At 37.3% G+C, this 21,124-nt stretch overlaps 1 protein-coding gene and 1 long non-coding RNA gene across 2 annotated transcripts in view; one reads left to right on the top strand and one right to left on the bottom strand.

Moving 5' to 3' along the window:
- The window catches only part of LOC100871383 (tenascin accessory), a 92,853-nt gene that overhangs the window by 63,574 nt on the left and 8,155 nt on the right, over positions 1-21,124 (bottom strand). The gene's annotated exons all lie outside the window — the stretch shown is intronic.
- The window catches only part of LOC147657157 (uncharacterized), a 92,391-nt gene continuing 80,000 nt past the window's right edge, over positions 8,734-21,124 (top strand). Inside the window, exon 1 of the long non-coding RNA XR_015292981.1 lies at positions 8,734-8,885. This is a non-coding gene — a long non-coding RNA (uncharacterized LOC147657157). The remainder of the gene's footprint in view (positions 8,886-21,124) is intronic.

Here is a 21,124-nt window from a genome sequence, read left to right as displayed (position 1 = left end):
ATCAAATCCATAAATTTCAATACATTCAATGTAAAATATCATTCGTCATTTGATCAATTTAAAAAAAAGTACGTGCTTAAAACATCTTAAAAAATTTCTATCAACTTGTGAATTTTTCAATTTCAGAAAACAATAAATAATATCACCTACTCTATATCTTCCTTTGAAATCACATTCACGAATGATGTAAAAAAAACCTATTCCAAAACAGCATAAAAATATCGTCTTAAACGGATAATATTTATCCAGCAGCGGAGAAGCAAAGGCATGTCTAGTATCAAGGGGAAGAAAACGACGAAGAGGATTTTTATTTCAATCGTTCGAGCTTCCACCAAACCCCTCTCTCCGCTGCTGTCAGGATACCAGCACTATTTTTCCAACTTGTTTTGGACCGTGTTCCAGGTATACGGTCGATGGCCGGCCTCGACGGCTGGGGAAACGTCGAACAGATTGACCTAGTTCAACGCCGGCTAATATTCACAGATAATGCGAGAATTTTCTCATTTCTGCGACGCTCCCATCTCTTTTGCTTCAGATAAGGAAAGAGAGCTGTACCTTTGTAATTTCTGTCGTCTTGAACCAGAATACCGACCGAGCAAACTTTTTTTCATTGCCAGTTATCGTCGTTGTTGGCCTCATCAGCGCCCTCTCTGTTCATCTGTTTCCAAGAAAACATTGATCTCCGCACTAAAATTACTAAATCTTGGAAATCTTCTGGATTTTTAATTAGTGTAGATCAAGAATTTTTGAAATAATAATAGAATAATAATTAATTTTTAATGTCTAAGTTGGATGCAATTTCTGATAAGTAATAATTGTTGCATGACAACATTATCGACGCTATCATTCGCATTTTCCATTCTAATTTGCATAATTACCGTTCAGAGGATAGGAATTTGTGCAATTACAACCATGGTGAAACATCACTAGTGGGCTTTCCCGCTTGGATTCTATGCTTGCAACTTCTTTTATCTCCTATTGTTTTCATAGAATACACGATGAGAATAAATTAAACACAAACTTTAGAATTCAATGGAATTTCTTCTAGAAGTAAAAAATTGTTTAACAAAGGCATAGTTTAGATATGTATTCAATAATTTATCCATTTTTCAACGAAACAAAACCTGCATTTGTAACATAGACGCATATAAAAAGAAGACAAAATTCACCTCTTCTTTACCTTCTCCTTACATTTTTCAACAAAAATCATAATTATTAATTATCGTTATTGATTGCATCTTACAAAGTCACAATTTGTAGAATGTCAGCCATTCACGTCGTTAATATCTGGATGATCACTCCTATCGCGATTACTGCTCGGATTATCGCAACTGCTCCAATCACAAGTTGCGAAAGCGCGGCTGAGATCGCAATTCGCATGATCGTCGCGAAGTGCAGCTCGTAGGCTCGCAATTATCGCGATTGCAGTTTAACCAAGATCGAAACTCGCGCACGATTGCAACTATTCCGATAGTAACTCGAAGAATCGCAACTATCGAGATCACCGGATCGTGAGAATAAATTTTTGGGATTGCTGATTCCCGAATTGGGAATATTGAATATTAAATGTCGACTGATAGCACGAAATTAATAATGTGATATTTATTAATGTTTAATTTTTAATTTCAATATTTAACGTGATGCTACTATTTTATTAAATTTATTTAAATGTATAAATTAATCGAAAAATTAAGTAATAACATCGAACTGATTCATTATTGAAAGATCGGATATTATATCTTATTATATTTTTTATTACAAAATTTTAATTGAATATCAAAAAATCAATTTGTTATGCCTTTCTGAGAAGCTTCTATTTTAGCTGTTTTAATACATTGATAAATCTTTCGATTCTTTACGATTCAAAATTGAACAACAAAATTCGAAAACACGAAATACATACGTCAATCCACTCAAATTCGACTGTAACCAATCAGATATGACACTTCGGAACATCAGTTGAAACCATAATACACTATGTAACGAGTTGTTTTCAGAAACATCCTGACCGAAGTTAAAGTTAACAGCAAAACAAATATACGAATTTCTCTTGCAACAGTTTCGAATTCCCTCTCTAAACGTGCTACACGAACGTTACACGTTAAAAAAATTTATTATTTTTTATTATAATTTATAAATTGAATCTAATTTGCTTTACCTGAGAGGCCTACTAATATTATCTTGTACCTTTAATAAGTGATATATTTGTTACGAAATCTATTTCTTTATCATAAAATTTTATTTTCATAATTCAGGCATTAATTCTTTTAGATTGTAACATGATGTCTTGCCGCGACTAGATTGTGCATCGATCCTTAGTACTTACACTGCCGCTAGAGGGACATAAGCGCCACCATTAATCTCGTTAGCATTATTAGTACTGTCGGATATAAGTATTAGACCGGCGGAAGAAAACTCCCGTGTTCGAGATTCGATCTCGTTTTTAAAGGATCACCAAGTCTTGACTTATTTTCTTTGTAAAGCAAAGGATTAAGACTTGTTTTTACTTTTATGATATGAATTTTTATGACATGTATTTCAGCATTTTCAGGGATTACAAAGGAAATTATACTCCATCTATCATTCAACATTTCAATTCCATCGCATCCTTGAAGAAATACTTTTATGTAATATTAATGTAAATAAATAATGTTAAAAAGAAAATAAAAATATTTTTCTTTAGATAGAAAGTGTCTTTTTATTTTAATATAAGAAAACAAAGTAACTTTTTCTCCTTATTAATAAATAAATATATTATTTATTATTCCTCCTCCCCATGAGTGAGGAAAATATATATATATATATGCATATATATGAATTTTTTTATTTCAATACATATGTTTAGCGTGTAAAAATTTTTTTATGTTATATCAATAAATAAAAGAGAAAGCGGGGAATATCCCCAAAAACAAATATATAATATAAATTTTTAAAATGAAAATAGGTGATGTGTCTAAATGGCCACAACTTTATTTTCATAAAATATCAAAAAAATGAAATATATATATACTATTTAACAACTATTTCAATATAAATGTGCCACAGTTCTTCTATTTTGTATCTTTTGTTGCGTATTTTTTCTATTTAATATTTCAAGATAAATTAAAAAGAAAAATATTTCAACACATGCCATATAAGAACATTAAAAATATTAACTATGAACATTTTTAACTATGCTTCAAAGGAATTAATAAGATTATATAATTTCTTATATATATTATTTAAATATTCTATTTGATTAAATACTTTCATACATCATTTTTGGAACAAATGAATCGAAAAGTGAATAAAAGTGAATAGAGATAATGTTAATAAATATGTTGTAAAAATACGATATCAGCGTTTAAAGATATATTTCGACTATACAGAAAGAACATCTTGGAATATAACCTCGTTTCCTTTTCGGTCAGATTTCCAATTTCTCGAGTTACCATATAGACGGTCGTTGCCAATCTGTCTGTTGGATTTTGGCGTCTGACTGTCGTCGAGCAACTTACGTCGCGTATCGCATCGACGCACACGGACACACATATACATAACCGCTGCACGCGTCAGCTTCTATGGGATCTAATCGACGAACTTGTAATTACTTCGTCGACTCGAGATGGGCAAGGGACAGAGAGGAAAGCGGATGCAATTGATGAAACAAGAAACGCGATGGATGAGAAACAAACAAGAAGGAAAAATATGGAACAAAAGAGAAGAAAGTGGAAAGAAGATAAACAGAAGATGGTGGCAGTTTTATTTGATCGCGAATCGATGGAGATATCGACAGATGTAATGCCACTTCTCAAACTGAACCAGCTCGTAGCTATCTGCCACTTTTCTTCATCTTCTGCTTCTTCTTTCGTTCTAGACTTGGGTTATAGAGAGGACGATGAGAGGAAGGAAGGAGGGAGATTCTTTTCGCGAGTGTGATTACCGAACACCTTGGAAATCCATTACTTTATATCAGTTTTTCTTAAAGGGCTTCCAGTGATGGCGCCTCCTTAGAAAGTTCCTTGGTCAAGTGCTCGGTCGTCTTCGGCTTTATTCATCCCACCACCGTTATCTCCAGAATTTTTTTTCTTTTTTCTGTCTTTCGTCGCGTCCTTTTAAAAAACCTTTGGGTTTTTCTTTTATTTTTCTTTTTTACACGATTGTTAAAAATCTTGTGATAAACGAACTACTGAAACTAACTAGTTAAATGCGATTAATCACATTTCTAAATGATAAAAAGAATTCAATGGATTTATCTTCTATAGGAAATCTGTTACTGTTAGTGCTGAGAACGTAGAAAAGAGTATTCATTCATCTCATCATGTTCATCTCGTGTTTCGCCAGAGATTTTTAATCACTTTGAGCGAATTCTTGGCATCACAATGAAATTTCGAGGTTCGACGCGGACCGGATTCCTAGTCTATGCGTGTACCGGACACCAACGTGAAATAACGTTCGATGAAAAGCCGTCGACATGGCTAGAAGTCCGGGGATTCGAGGCGGCTTCTCAAAAGGCCTTTGATAGAATGCAAATAAAGACGAACTTTTTTGGTCGTGGTTAATATGGAATCTTAAATCTTTCTGATCCAGGGTGGGAGAGAAAGAGAAAAAGGGTGGAAGGGGGAGGAGACAGGGAAGGCGATGAAGCTTTTGTGCAGAAAACCACTGTACAATCGACTACAGGATGGTCCTTTTGGTAAGGATGTTGAAATTACTTTCTTCTCTTTTACCTCTTTTTTGAAGTGTCGTGAAAAGTTTTATTTTTTAAAGAAAATCAGTTTAAAATTTGTTAAAATTTGGAACAGGGAAAGAAACGAATGATTTAAATTTAAATTAATTATGGATAATTTTAAATGAAAAGAAATAAAATGAAATTATAATTATTAGATAATTATTATAACATTATCAACATTTCTTTTAGACGAATGTTTAAAATTTATAATAAGGGAAATGATATATTTTTCATATATTAAAATCATATAATAATAATAATAATAAAGATCATAAATAAGAAACATAAAATAAAACTAAATTGAATAATTTATTTTTATCTAAAAAATCATTTCTCTCTAAACTTGGCTAAAAGTTTCAACTACACTGTAGCCTCCATTCAATATTAAATTCCTAACGACACAAGCAGTGCCTCGAAACGCGGACCTACTAAGATTTTCGTTTAAATTATGAATAGATTTTCTTCCCTCTTCCCACGTCTTACTACGAACCTAACCACTACGCTTCCGTCATCACCAGACTCGATTCAGTTTGAAGAATTCTCCTTGGGATAAGAAGAAGGAAGTCGAACAGGAACAACGGTAAAGAAGATCAGGGCGCAAGAGAAAAGAAAAATGGGACGAAGCTTATGCGAAGCCAATTAATTATCGAGCTTCTCTTCTTTTATACTTTTACACTTGACGACCTCTATCTCCATTTTACAAGCGGTAGATATTATTCTCACGGACTCCTCTCTCCACCTCCCTCTGCGCCATCATCTCTTCTCCCTCCAGGAGGTAAAATCGAGCTGGGGATTTCACCTCTTCCCCCTTTAGACTTTATTTATACGGGCCGAGCAGAGCGGTTCTGCCCTCGTGTTGAGTTTTGTATGCCGGAAGAATTCGGTGACGCCCTCTAATGATGGTATTATACTCGTTCCGTGAACTCACGTGATCGCCCACCCCGCTTCAGCAAGCCCTCTTTAATGCTTCTCTCCCCTTTCATTCGTACATGTTGAAATTCGCTCGTATTATTTCACATATTCGTTAGCTAATTTATAATATTAATTTTAATCAAGTGCATTGCACCTAGATTAAAAAAAATTCATCATGATTTATGATAATATAATTTTACCCTTAGTTAACGTTTAATTTCTCGTGTGCCTCTTCATTGAATTTTTTGTTTTTGTTTTCTTTCCCTGTTCTCGTGCATACATTTTCCACAATGCATTTTTCCATAGTTGGCCGGTCGGCAAAATTTTCTGACCATTAAAGAATTACACGGCACGCCGGCTCACATGCGATTAATTTATTTCGAGCAAGAGTCACGCGCGACGAGTCGTCGTTACCGGAGAGAGCAGTACCGTAACTGTCCCCCGAGAAATCTGGACGAAAGGTCGTGGCTCCCTCTACCTTTGTCGTCGTTTTGCAATTTTGTCTTCTTTCTTTTTTTTTTTTTTTTATGTTTTTTTTTCCTCTTACATGAAGAACGTTGCTTTAATGTTTAGCAAAATTGAATTGATAGAGTTGCAATTTATATAATGATTTGATTTTATACAGTTGACAGATAATAATCTTTAAAAATTTGAAAACTATTATATATTGGTATTCGCTTAAAGAAGATGAAGTATTAATGTATATATAACGTTATAGAGAGTATATATATATATATATATATATATATATATATATATATATATTACGTTTTACATAACAATTGTTATACATTTCCTAACTTTGTTAATAATTTATTCCATAATCTGTAAGATATTGAACTCGTAAAGAAGGATAATGTTGATGAATATTCCATTTTCTATTCGATTCACAGAAATAGAATTCATAATAACCGGAAAAGTAAAGATTGTCAAACTGGAACAAAAACACGATTTACAGTTACATGTGACTTGGACTTAACCTAACCTCTTACTTCCTTCCATAGGGAAACATCGCGATGCCTTGTTCCACGTACTGATTCCCTACTGATCTTTTTCTTATTCCTCGATAATCCTCATTGAACAGGCATACATCATCTCTGCTTCATACGTTATCGTCACAATTCGAAAATTAACACGAAAATCGACCAAATTCCCTCTTTAATTTTCTTGCGACACAAGCGGCAGCGTCGTAATGAAACGAGAGAATGCACGTAACATTGTTGGTGGCGCGCTGGTAGGTGGCCACGATTTCGGCCGATGTATTTGGAGAGAGAGACCACGTGACTTTCGGTGACAGCGAAGCAATATGTATCCGCGCGGCCGGTCAACCGTTAATATCGTCAAACGAACGTGCGGATACACGAGAGGGCCGGCGAAACGGGCGTCCCTGTAACGTAAATATGACGTAAATATCGCGTTATCGATTGCGAACACGCTTTATATGCGACGAACCGATCAACCTGCACCGTTATACTTTACTAATCAACATGACGAATTGATCAATTTCAACCGACGAATTTTAGATTGATTTCGAATTCGGTTTTACGTAAACGTGTTCGAGGGGTGTTGTTTAAAAGATTATTTCGATTCTAGGACAATGGTTGTTTACAGATTTTATCGATTATTTATATTTTTGATTCTGTTTCGTATGAAAATTTATTTTGAACAATTTTAAATTTATTGCGATACGACTCCTTTGAAGACTGGATACCGCTCGATCTTTATTTATGGAGTCAAAATCAGTTGTTTATTAAAAAAAAAAAAAAAAAAGAAGAAGAAGAAGAAATTATTAAGTTTTCTCGTTTTTCAATCAATCGAAACGTTCGCGAAAATTTAATTGGTATGGAACAATTATACATTCAGCAGAAATTTTCAATAATCTCTGTAATAATAAAATTTATCACAAGTTAATATTCTGTTTTATTATGTATTCCTGTTTACATATTCCGGCACAATAAACATAAATCTAAAGAGGGATTGAATTGCAGCAAGATATATTATAGATCAAAACATAATTAAGCGCGCGTATATTCGGCGAATATTTAAACTTATTGTTTATTTCCTCGAAAACGGGGAGGGGGGAGGGGGAGCTTCGTAAAATTTTATTCTATATTTTCGACTTATTTTACGATCGTCCTTTTTCCAATTCCACCGATTAAGATCCAATTTAAATCAAACGTTTAAAAAAAAAAAATCTCATCTTCGATCTCCTCCTCGATGATGATACTATCTGTCAAGATGTACAACCGATTCACCAATCACAACGAAGCGCGCAACGCGGATTAGAATCGCTTCAATTCGAATAAGTCGAACAGTTGTATATTGTTCGCGCGCTTAACAATGTACAAGCGCAATTGCCAGAGTTCGTGCTGCGTGAAATTAACCTTTGCTCCAAAACTGTGGAGACAAATGCACGGCGCGCAGTGAAAAACGCCGACTTTTTGTTGCGTCACGGAATACGTGTATCGCCAGAGACGTTGCCATCCCGTGTTCCACGTTTTAATTACGTCACCGGTGGAGATGCAACAACAACAACAACGCAACCAGGCCCACTCCTGTTCGTTAATTGGAATATAATTAATATCCCGTTGGCCGTTGTCCTAACGACGCTTGATATCGAACAGAGGATAACGTAAAATATTTCACAATGGTGGTTGGCAGTATATGGCAAGATGTAGATATATATTTCACACTATTGTTAGCGACACTATTAGGTAGCGTAATCTATCTAAATACATAGTGTTTTGAGGTTAGAAGTTTGTATTATAATTTAAAATATATCAATTCAAGTGAATTGGATAATAAATGATGGAATTGGGAAGAAAAGAAAGTGCAGATTCTATGGAATAAGTTAATGATAAGAGTAAATGCAGGATATAAAAGAGGGATGATAGTGACAATAAGGTTAACGATGGATCCGGTAGAAAAGGTGGATTGGATTTTTGAATAAATTACGGATAGAACCGCTTTACAAGACATGGCTAACGAACCTACTTCTCGGAAAAACGAGAGGTCGAAAGAATAATCTATCATACTTACATGCAGGCTATACACACATCTGACGATCGACCGTGGCGCCACGATATATCTCCGTGGCCACGGTTAGGAAAGAACAGTCGTGTCGCGAACACGTCGGGGCAACATGTCGTAAATCGCTTTAATAAACTATGAATCCGTTGATTTGTCGACCGAGGGTGATTTACGGTGCAGCCGTTGTGTTTGCAGATATCGACAGGCAGACGACTATAATCGACGCTTGAACGTGAGTTAGCATAATTAAATACATTTTTCGCGATGCACTTAATCAATGACACGATCAAATGATCGAACGTGTTGCTGTAACGCGATGATTGGCGATGTGTTAAAATTGACGAGTGATTTAGGTATGTTTCGTTCTTTTCAATCGATAATCAAAATTTTCATATTAAACGACGAACAGAACATAATCCAGTGTTGCTATTTTTCCAATCAGATATCTTAAGGAAAAGTTTTTTTTTTTTTTTTTCTAAGTGTAATCGATACTCACAATTTTATACTCGTAAAATATGTTAACGAATATAGATGTGAGCCGCCATTAAACATTTTATTATTTCATTTCGAGTGTGTGTGGCGTGTGCGACGAGAGAATTTCGATGCCATTAAGTAGTGTCAGTGTAGATTGGCATAAAAGGTTGACGAGAGATACGTGTATATATGAAATGAAAAAAATGAGGAAAAAACTTGTCGAATGCATGCACATCGTTAAAAGTTAACAATGCAACGAGGGACGCAATTATACGGTCTTGTGATGTTTCCACTTTGCATTTATTTTCGTCGCATATTTTCGATGTACAAACATTGAAACTCGTCTCTACGCTTTCGAAAATGAGATTCAAGCATTCGAGCCAGTCAAAGTTGTACAGGATACGAGTTGGAAACTGGTAATTGGTTAATGTGCATATAGTAGCGACATTGCAATTGGTTAAAGTGCATAAGACGAGATGTGTCGTACTCGTTATTTCCTATTTCTGTATTTTTAAATTCATAAAAATCAAACAAACAGATTTACATTACTATTAACCGCTAATTAATTACGAGAAAAAAAAAAAAATTTTTTATTTCGACTGTTTCGAAAAATAAAATTATTCTTTTGCGCGAAACACTAACACGTATCAAGCATCGAGTTTCGAGAGATTTAAATAAAATCAAATTCACGTACCTATCAAACGTAATCTCTGAATCTTTGCACCCATCTCTGCTAGGTTGAAGCATTAACCAATAGTTATCAGCGATCACAATACAAGAGTAAACACATTAATATGTCACAGAGACTATAGCCGCAATTCAGCTCGCATTTGTTTTATCCATACCACAAGATGAACATCGGATTTCCCATAAACTTCGAAATCGAATCGATCGACCGACGATTCTACAATTTATGATTGGTGGATGTCATTAACGTGGCCAGTCCTGCTAGGCCGACCGCAGCGCTCCACCATCTCATCTCAAATTCTAATTATATACTATTATTTGCGAGTCGAGATCGAATAATTTTTGTGAATTCAATTGAAGAAAGGAGAAAAAATAAGTGAGATATTCGTCTAGTTTAGTTTCCAATTATTAATTTAACACGTTCAAAAACGTTTGCAAGATTCCAAGAATTGGAGAGGATAACGGCAGACGGCTTAAGTGGGCAAAAAATGCGAACGCTTAAGTGGGCAATACTGTACCTATTTATATCGTCGCGCATCCACGACGCGTTTATGTTTTTTTTTCCTTCTCTTGCTCGTTTCCTATCCCTCTCTTTCTAATCCCGGCGTGGTTCGTGCGAGGGTTACGTCTCGAGAAATTTTAGAGCGGTGTCTGGTGTCATTGGGAAACGTCTCGTCGGCGAAAGGTGTGCATTAATCATGACGGTCGAATCCGCGAGAGTCGAAGCTCGGCAGTCAAGCGTGGCGACGAGCGACTCCCCGGTCGTTTGTCACTGCGCGCGCCTCCTACGATTCTCCTTTGAGCAGATCCTTGATGGAAATGCGACCACGCGGAGCGGACCGTACAGTTTTCGCTTCAGACTGATGCGTGCGCATACGTGTGTTACTGTCGCGTGTGCTAAAATGAATGCGCTTTTATGGGAACCGATACGTAATTGCTTTCGTTGATGTTATTCTTTCTTTGAATACATAGATAAATTTATTATAATAGTATAATAAAATGGAAAAGATTTATTAGTAATTTTGACAGATATTGATTATATTCATTGTTGGCATTTGGAAAATTGATATGCTCCAAGGGTACAAATGATAGGTGTATTGTGGGGGGCTTATTGTTAAGGGAAAATTTTTCTTTTCGTCTGTATTTTGTATTGTAAGTTAAACATTAATGAAAATTAATACACAAGATCCTTCTCGATCTTATATTTCTAAAAATCTATTTATTAAGGGAAAGAAGAAAAATAAAGTTTAATTATACTCTGTTGTATCGTATTTTTCGTAGAAAAAAAAAGTCATATTAAGAAAAGAAAGTCTCTTCACTAAAGCATCGAACCTTTTTCGCCACCAATTTTCTCTATCTTCGCTCAGGGAAGAGCGATATGAGCTCGCCCTAGTTTCAAGAGTTATCGTGTATAAACCGGTGCCAGTGAAGATGTTTGATCCCTGAAAGTCCACGAGAAAACGTGGAGGGCAAAAAGAACGATAAAATAGAAACGAACGAGACGTTCAATGGAATCGTCGGTTAGATAATGGATTTACGATATTTATTGTTAGAAAATCAATCTATTTGGACAAATCTTTAATTAAAAACGAACCTAAATGGAGAATGATGGAATAACGCGATGTGAGAAATTATCGTCTTGAAATACCTTTGCAAATAAATATCTACACTTTTGACAATAATATATTTTTCTCGAGCAATGATTATTTTATTTTGCATGTGCACTTTGCTATGTAAGATCCCCCCACGAAGGAACATCCATTTCTTCAGAATGTACGCACACGCCCTTTGCAAATAGGCAGTAAACTTCTTTGGATATATGCACTCCACCCTCCTCGAGTAAAGGTCACTTTTATAGGCTATACACACGGACCCTTTGCAAATAAACGTTCCCTTATCAAGTGTGTATACTCCATTATACATAAATATATACATTTCTTGAAATTTGACAACCCGCAATTGTGATATTATTAAAATATTTATAGTTTTCAATCTTTTATAGTTTTCATCAAATATCAAGTAGTAACGGTCAATAATCGAAGCGACACGATCCAGAAACATATCTGTCTCTGAATAAGAGATTCTTTTTTAAAGTATCTAACAATTAACGCTATTGCAAATATCCCAAACCACATTTACATATCTACGTATCTCCAAGAATCATCCTAAAACAACAAATTTCCAGGAAACACGACATTCGTCTTATTTCTCGTTGTAGCCATTTCTCCTTTTCTCGAACGAGTTCGAGCGGCCAGAAACTTCTGTCCCTTTTCAACAACAAAGAATTCGATCTAACTCAAAGTCTCAAGCAAGCGTGGCAACTTGCGAGAGCGTCAGAATTGAAACGAAAATTCCGAATTCCCTAGATATTCGCCGAATACGTGGCGGCAGACTTGCGAACTATCGCGATGAACACACACACACACACAGCCAGCTATTCGCCGCTCAAAAATTTCGATCGCGATTCTCATGCAGAAGCGCGCTTCGGCGGTGAAAAACTGGATCGCATGCAAAATTGATCAGCCGCGAGTAGGGAAGAGTTTGGAACGCTTGGCCGAAACTCGACTCCGAGGGCCAACGGTCAACGTCGCCTCGTTTGCGCTTCCTTGTCCACCAGCATCTCACTTTTCGCCCCGTCGTCTCTGTTTTCTATTCCGAGGGCCGATATTGATCCCACCACTGGCTGCCCACTCATTACTTTATACCACGCTTGTACATGTCGTTTCCTTGCGCACGGCAGGCAAAATATTATACTCGTGTCGAATATGATGCACGATTTTCGATCGAGAAATTATGCGTCACGCTTTCAAGATGGAATCTTTTTTATCTCACCGAGATGCGAATATCGAGTCGTATCCAATCCCAATCGAGCATAATTCGAGCATCGCTCGAGAAAGACGTCCTTAATTTCGTCTCCGGCCACTAATTTTCCCCTAGCGGCGCACAGTGCAATCTTGCATAAAAATTACATACGAAATGTGTCGCACGGTGGCGCACCCGTCGCGCAAAAACGAGAAAGAGTACGTGCATGCGTTACATGCATGCAGCGGAATATTTTATTCGTTTACTTAATACACCACGTATTTGCGACTCACGCTGCTTAATATTCGTGGGGGAGGAAGGAAAATGAGTCCACGTTTACGTAAGTGCACGGTCGGTAATCGCGTTTCCCGATGCGGGTAGTACGAAGACGTCGGCGAATGCTCGGAAATGTATCTAGAATTTCTAATTTCAAAACGTCTTCTTTGTTGATAAAAATATATATTCTCGCGGTTTATTACGCAGCGTTTTTATTACAATTTCTTTATATTCGTTATCTTTTCGTCTATTGGTCTGTTCGGTAAAAAAAAAAATATCGAACAGAAACGATACTTTGGATCCCGTTCCAGAGATACGGAGCATTCAATTTCAGACTGCGGGCAGGGAAAAGAAAGAGCGAGGGCAGGAGTAAGGACGGCGATTGGATAGAGAGAGAAAAAGAAGAGCGTAATAGGAAATCGGGCCGAGAGGTAGCGCCACAGACCGGAACGGAAGAAGAGAGATTTGAAGAGAACGAAATGTAAGAGGTTAATTGGAATAGATAACTACTACGCGGCGCGTGTGTCGATGTGTATCTTTCGTGACAGCAAGATTTCTCTTACTTGCCACATTCTTATTCATGTTGGAAATCATGCAACGAAACATGATCATATTTTACTCATATGTTACAAATAACGACTTGATGTTACATACGGTAATCAATATAAACCGACTACGTGAATTTTGTAGGTTATACGGCTTGGTTCCTTTTCGCGACGAGGTAAATGTTTTCTTCGCTCGTTGCAGGCGGAGTCTCGTCATTAACGGTTAACGGCCGTCGACTGTCGCGCGCGTTTATTTACATTGGGACACGGAATATGCTGTGATGCACTCCGACTGAGAGAGCGGCGAGATGCATAAGGGGATGTTTGTTGAAGCGAGTGGAAGTGGAGAGGATGTGAATAAGATAGAGAAAAGAAAGAAAGGGTATCTTGCATTTTGTATCTTGAATTTTGTATTTGAATTAAATGAAATATTTGAATGATCACGAAAAAAATTCTTAGATAATAATAATAATAATAAAAGAATGCTAATGAGAGAATGAATATCAGTTTGAATTAGAAACAATTCCTCTGTAACGCTAAATATCAAAAGCTCTATTTTTTTTTTTTTAATGATAATCGTGTTTATCCATACAGAAAGAAAGGTGTGTGTTGAGAGAGATGCAGAGACAAAGATATGTCGAATCAACATGAATTTCAGTGGCGTTTGTGAATGCTTACATTGTCATTTACGTTGGTATTTACATTGACTGCATACTGCAGCTACTAAGCGATGAATTACTACACTCTCTCGAATTTCTCTTCCCCAATCGTCTATTCTAATATCGGTTTCGACTCTCGTTATAGCCTATATACCACCATCGAATTGTTTTCTTTTGCCACTCTTTGTTTTATACACGCAGTCAGTCATATTTGTTTCTTCGTCTTCACCTATTTATAAACTCGCCGATACGTGTACGCTATTCCCGCACTCAGTTGAATGCGTTTATTTATTCAGCTGTTTGCACTTGCGGACGAGCGGAATCATGAACGGCTCGCGCATGTGTTAATGGCGGTGGAAGCGTGTTCGTCGCGAGCCACGTGATGTCAACTCCGCCATGGCATAATTTGTGTATTATTTATGGCGCTGGAACTTCTCTCGAAAAAAAATTTTCCAGGAAGATGAAAATAGCTTAAGGACATACGTGATTGTGTGAGTTTGATATTTTTTCCCTTGCCAGACAAAGAAACGTAACGTCCTCGATTTATACGATGAAAATTTAATTGAAAAGTGGAAAAAAGTGAGAATAAAAATAAAGGATTAGAGAAAACAGAAATACGAAGACGCGACTGGGTAACGAGTAGTTAATATCGTGTATACAGTACTGATAGTTCCACAAGTGCCTAAGTTTCAAGACCATCAATTCACGGTCCATCACAAACAGAAGTGTTAGTAAGACAATTTGCATTTCTGTTTAGATTCAATTTATGTTACTAGAACTTAGTACCATCTTAATTCCCTAGTATATATTCGCCCGAATCGGTACGATAAACGGATTGCTATGATATTTGCATTTTTAAAAATTTGAAATTTCTAATAAATAATTTAAATTAAATTTAATTTCTCATTCTTCCCATCTAAATCTTTCGATATTTACATCGAGCAATAGTATATCATTTTCACTTGTTATCGGCAAACTTTTGAAACTTTCAACTTCATCTCCTGCGTCTTTCATTCCAATAGACAACGGACAAACTCGCTCATAAATTCTCCAAACGAGACCGTATCCAACTGTAAAAAGAACAAGTCTCCGTAAAAACCAACTCTACTTACTTCGCCAAGTATCTATGCCGAACTGGCTCTCGGATCGCGCTCAAGAAAACAGTCCAGATGGCGCCACCGGTCGACAAAGAACCCCGATAATCAGAGATCAAATGTCGAATCGGTAGTTCATCGAACGGTCGCAATGTTCTTGCTGATTATCGAGATGCAATCCTATAGGTCGGGAGAATCTGGGACAGACGGAAAAACGAATAGAAAGAATAAAGGAACAGGCTGGAAATGAGAAGAAACTAGGAGAGAGAGAGAGAGAGAGAGAGAGAGAGACTGCCGATGCCCAACGAACTCGAGAAGAGAAAGCGAGATTCGATCGGTAAAGAAGGATCGCGACCAGTTCCTCGGAGACAAGTTGCGAGGTATTAAGTAACTGGAAGCTTCGTGTCTTTATCTCGAAGAGGAGAAGCGTAACGCGGAAACCTCCTCCTTGTTTCCCTTTCCACCTCCCGGCTCCCCTCCACTCGCTCGTAGAATCCTCCGCCGTTTGCGAGCGTCAAGCACGGGCACGAGATAGATTTTACGCAAGAATCTCGGGGACGAAGCGGCGCATTACGGATAATAAAGGAGATTGACTCTAAATTACAAAGTCCGTTGCAGACGGCCGCATTGAATACCTCTCAGGCACAGAAGCGTCGCCAAATCGGTTTTACGGTCGGCAGGTGGTCCTGCAGACTGCTCTTCTGCACTTACGATTCGTCTGCTTGTCTCAACTCCCCCCTCCCCTCGCCCCGTCACGGTTCCACCTAGCTCCGTTACCCCCACCCTAGTTCAGCCTAGTTTCTTCGCTATTAATTGTTACCGTTCCAACGTAGCGTGGCGCGGCGGGCGACGATAGCGCCACCAGTCTTCTCCCGTCGCGTTCTAATTACACGATTAAAAGAAAGTTAATCCGCGGACGACACGCGGACGCGTAAACAAACGATGGGGAGAGACAATCGGTCTCTCGGCGTGAGCGGAAGAACGACGACGACCGGGCGACGAGTAATTTAACGCTCGACGAGATTTATTAAAATTTTCTTCGCCTTTTTTTCCCTTTCGTTGGAGAGGAGGAGAATGGTTGTTGGAGGACGGCATGCGGGCTCTCTCTCTCTCTCTCTCCCTCTCTCTCTCCCCGGTATAAACGGTTTTTTGTAGCGAGCACGCCAGCGGCCCGGTTCTTTGTGGTAACGGCCACACGAATTTCCCCTCCGGTACTGCCACTAATTTTCGGAGTTATACTCTTTTGTGCGCACGTAATTATAAACACGTCCGCGCGTTCCTACCAAGTTTTCTCGCCGGACAACGGAAGCTTGTCTAACGACGATCTGTGGATATTTGTTCGTTTCAACGGGGATGATGAAAGGGAAAAGTTGAAATTGGATTCACTTGTTAATAGAATGTTTGTACGATAACAATGTAAGAATTTAACACGAAGTGAAGTGCGTTGAGATTGATTAACAGGTTTTTGGTTAGTAAGTATCTTTTTCGAAAAGAAAGATTTTTGCAAGTTTGTTATTAATTCGGATAATAATCCAAGGCTTGACTAATAAATGTAACTCGTGTAACTTGTACAATGAGAATTTTTAATTCCACTTGATTGTGCACACGATAATCCTCATAATTCGTAAGGTATCTTGAGTAGCATTGGGATAGACTAGTCTGCTTAGCACGTAACACGAACGCCTAAACGTGAGATTGGAAGGCGAGAGGTGGTGGTGGCCCAGTTTCAGTGAAATGAAATTTATTTCATTAGAAGCGCCTGTGACCGACGTAAAACGAATTCTTCGGCCATTTTCGACTCAAGACCGAGCCCGCTTGAATTTCAACGCGGAATGAAATTTTTTGGCTTCATCGCCCAAGTGTTAAAGGATCAAAAATTTGAATGCTTGATCAAAAACAATCCTTTTTCTGTGGAATTTCAAAAACGTTCAGTTTTGTTCAATTTTTTTCTTCTAATGCAAAAAAAAAAAAAAAAAAAACGATGTTAATCTAGTTCACTTCTTACGAGTAATTCACGAGAGAAGAAATAAGATCAGGGGACATTTAATCGCCGTGCATGCGCGGCTATTACGACTAGCTTTTCCAGCAGTCGTCGTAAAACGCACGACCAGCATCGTGCTATTGCTAGAAATTTCACCGGAGTAGAATCGTCAGACACATCGAGAGAACAGAAGAGAGTGAAAAAAAAAAAAAAGAAGAAAAGAAAAAACGAATGAAAAGACCAACAAAACCTAAAATGCGTGGAAACGAGGTGGAAAGGTAGGCAAAACACAAGCATCGTGTCTTAGCCCGATAAAGGTGGGATACGGAGTGGTTTAACCGCGATGGTAAAAGTGCAGCGAGATATCCGCTCGGTGGAGCTTCGAGGCGTCGAGACGGAGCTGAGCTTACACAAAGGATAAAGACCAGGAGGGTGGAAGGAGGATGAAGCTCAGAAGGGGGTAGCATGGAACACGCGAAGATGAAGGAAAGAGCATTATTTGAATAAAATATTTGAAAATTGATTATTTAAGCGATCGAGTTATTCGATTCAACTTTAAAATAAATTATAGTTGTATAAGTATTGTATAAGTAAAATTTTTGGTTCAAGTTTGGTTCAATTTCTTATTATACAGAATTTTTATAATAAATGCAAATCGATATAGACATACGTCCATATTTCCGAATCGTGAATTTAATCATTTTTAATTATTAACTAAAGATTGTTTTATTTCATAAATCGCTTACACGAGTGAAAAATGATTTTTAAATGTCTGCTTGAGCAATACTCTATTATATACTAAATCATTTAATCCTATTTAAATCGCTCAAAATACAATATTTAAAGCTTAAAATTATTCGTTTCCTTTTGAAAACACCAATTAATATACGAATTTAATAAATTTAATCGCGAAACAACTCATCGTTCGAATCGTTTTTCGATTTTGTCTGAAATAAAATTCGCCAAGTTTGAAAGCGTAAGAAAAGCGTGGAGGATGAAGGCGACGGCGAGAGCCACTGGGGAGGGAGACAGTAGTGGCGCACTCTGGAGAGAAACTAGCAGAAATAGAGCGAACAAGAGGAAAGAGATAATGGAGGAGGATAGAGGAGGAAAGATACGAGGTGGAAGCTACGAGAGAGGCGCTCGGCTTGGGAGTAGATTTTACGAAGGTGGATAGGTTCGAAGGGGGGGAAGGTAGCAAGCATGCTATACGAACTGATGTCCCTTGAGGTCAGCCTAGCGTGACTACCTATCAATTGCCGAGACTGCGTCTAGCCCGCCTAAGTGACGCGATGCTGGATATACTACGCTTGGATATTCCACAGACACTGGCTCCACGTCGATTTTCCGTAAATACACCGAGATAACACCAACTTGTAGGTACGTGCATATTCTGGCCTCCAGTAGCGAGGCTCAACGACTTTTTACTTGGTCTCGTGCGTGGTTCCGCGCGTCCCTTGTTTCTCAATTGTCGTCCGTGAAACTTTGGACAGTGAAAGTGGCGCTGGTGTCGGTTGAGGAAGGAAAAATGGAAGTTAAGATTTATGATATTTAATATTCTGAATTTCTAATTTCAAGTATATTCGAGATTAACGCTAATGTGACTGTATTTTGGGATAATACGTTGCTTTTTACGAATATTTAAATGGACAAAGTAAGATAGAGATTTATGATCTTATTAATTTGTATTTATTTCGCACGGATTATAAATATTTTGTAAAAAAAAATATATATATATATATATAAAATTATCGTTATCGTTAATTTGTAAATTATTACAATTTAATAATTTATTACTTGTTAAGTGAAAGATTATTGGGAAAAACGTTAATAAAAGTTCATAAATTTTGCATTTTCTGTGAATTAATGTTTAATTATTCTAAAATTTATGTAAGCTTCTTTGTACATTAAAAATGTATTTACGTTAAATTTATGTTTTTACACCATTATTCGTCGAATGTGTCGTGGCGCCAGATAAAGTGCAATAATTTTATTTCACCATATTTTAATATTCAGCGGATTTCGGTGAATTTATATTTCTTTCACGCGGTTTCTAATAATTAAATATGGGGCACAATTTAAAACGCGATATCAACTTGGTAATTACAAACTTTATAAAATTGGCATTTCTCATACGCAATGTACCTAATGCACACGGTCCACAAATTGATCGTTAGTCCGCAATATAAACGTAAAAGCATTAAAATGCAAATGTAAATGAACGCAAATAAACGGAAAGGGACATATAAATGGTTAAAACAGATGTTAAAATTGCATTCCACCTCCCCGGCACGCTGATACACCAGGCGTCCAGTTATATCTTGGAAAAGGACGTAATTTTACGTCAGCGGCTTTCGATGTGTTAATATGCTTTTAAACATTGAATATTTTTTAGCTTGATGCTTTAAACTGTATTTTAGGTATTTTCATAAAATATGGAATGCATAATGCACTAATTTATTTAAATTTTCGTCATTTCCTTTTTGCACGAGAGATCCATACATGTTTGCAAACATTATTCAATATTACATATTTTCCATATAAATTTTCCTAACATATTCCATTTACTTCGTTTTCGAATTAAACGAAATATTACTTAATTCATCTCTTTCAATCAATGGTATTTGTCTGTGCATCCAAGAATCACTCTCACGATATTTTCAAAGAATAAGGGAAGAACGATCTCAGTCATATATTCGTCGAAATATACGTTTACGTAGCGTGATTGTTCCCCAGTTGACGGAAAAATACCACCAATATCCCATAACAAGTGTGGAATATTCTTGGCGGGAAGAAAAGTCGTGCCATCGCTCATCCGTGGCTGTCACGGAGAGAATTCTTGTTCCACTCGTGAATCTCTCTTTTATACGCGCTCTCTCACTCTTTTCATCTTTACAAGATATTTTGGACCACCGAAGCCAGCGTGCAAAGCTATGGGTGGTCGCGTTAATATCGAACAACTACGTTCGAGATCGCTGCGAAACCAGAAACACTTCCGGTCGCGCGCCCTTCTCGTTTTAATGGCGGAAACAATCCTTGGAAAAGCCCCGACATACCTTGGGGGATTTTGCGTGGAATCTCGGTGTTTCGGATTAAAGATATCCCTATTTGTCGGGATAGTATGGAAATTTAAAAATATATCGGATGAGATATTATTTTACTCTCTAAAGATTTGTTCAAATTATTATATTATAGGTTTTGAGAAACTTGGCTCAGAAAAATTTTATTCTCTATTCCACTCTCGCCATTTCTGTACACGAAAACTGTTCACTTTTCCTTCATTACGCATTCATCGATAATTTCTAGAGTTATTGTGTTCCTCGACACGTTACAAATTACTTCTTCCAAAGTTTAGATTCTGCACACCTCTTGACCATTCGTTCGCCGCGAGACAACAACAATGTAGCGAAGAAACGATTCAAGGCACGGAAGGCGGAGAGAGAAACGTGATGGTAGGTTGTTTCGGTCATGCGACAAAACGGGTAAATTGCTCGAAGAAACACGACGCTCTCTTTATGACGACCTATTGTAAAAACGCGGGGAGAGAGAAAAAAAAAAGGATGTGAAGCAGACTGGAATGGGAAATACGGATGACCGATAGTTCAACACCAATAGAAGCCACCAAAGAGAAATAAAGGCTCGTAGACAACGTGATTGAGAGAACACATCGATTGAGAAAAGATGAAAAAAAAAAAAAAAAAAAAACAAGGCTGAATTTCACGCGATGGAACAGGTTGGAAAATATTGGAGGAAGAAAGCAGAGATAGGAAATGGACAAACGCAACGAAGTAAAGAATAAGGAGAAAGAGGGAAAGAGTAAGAATGGATAGAGGATCAGACGAAGATAGTGACACTGCTGAAAAAAGTCTCGCCGGACCGGTACAGGGGCAAGAGGGTCCTTCGCTAGACTTTTTTACTACCTTGTTGACAAACCTGACACCACATGCTACATA

The sequence above is a fragment of the Apis florea genome, unplaced genomic scaffold (genome assembly GCF_048593485.1).
Source record: "Apis florea isolate Af1SG1 unplaced genomic scaffold, ASM4859348v1 contig_3203_pilon, whole genome shotgun sequence".
NCBI lineage: Eukaryota > Metazoa > Arthropoda > Insecta > Hymenoptera > Apidae > Apis > Apis florea.
The sequence above is the reverse complement of the archived record's forward strand: the minus strand, read 5'-3'. Positions and strand labels throughout refer to the sequence as shown.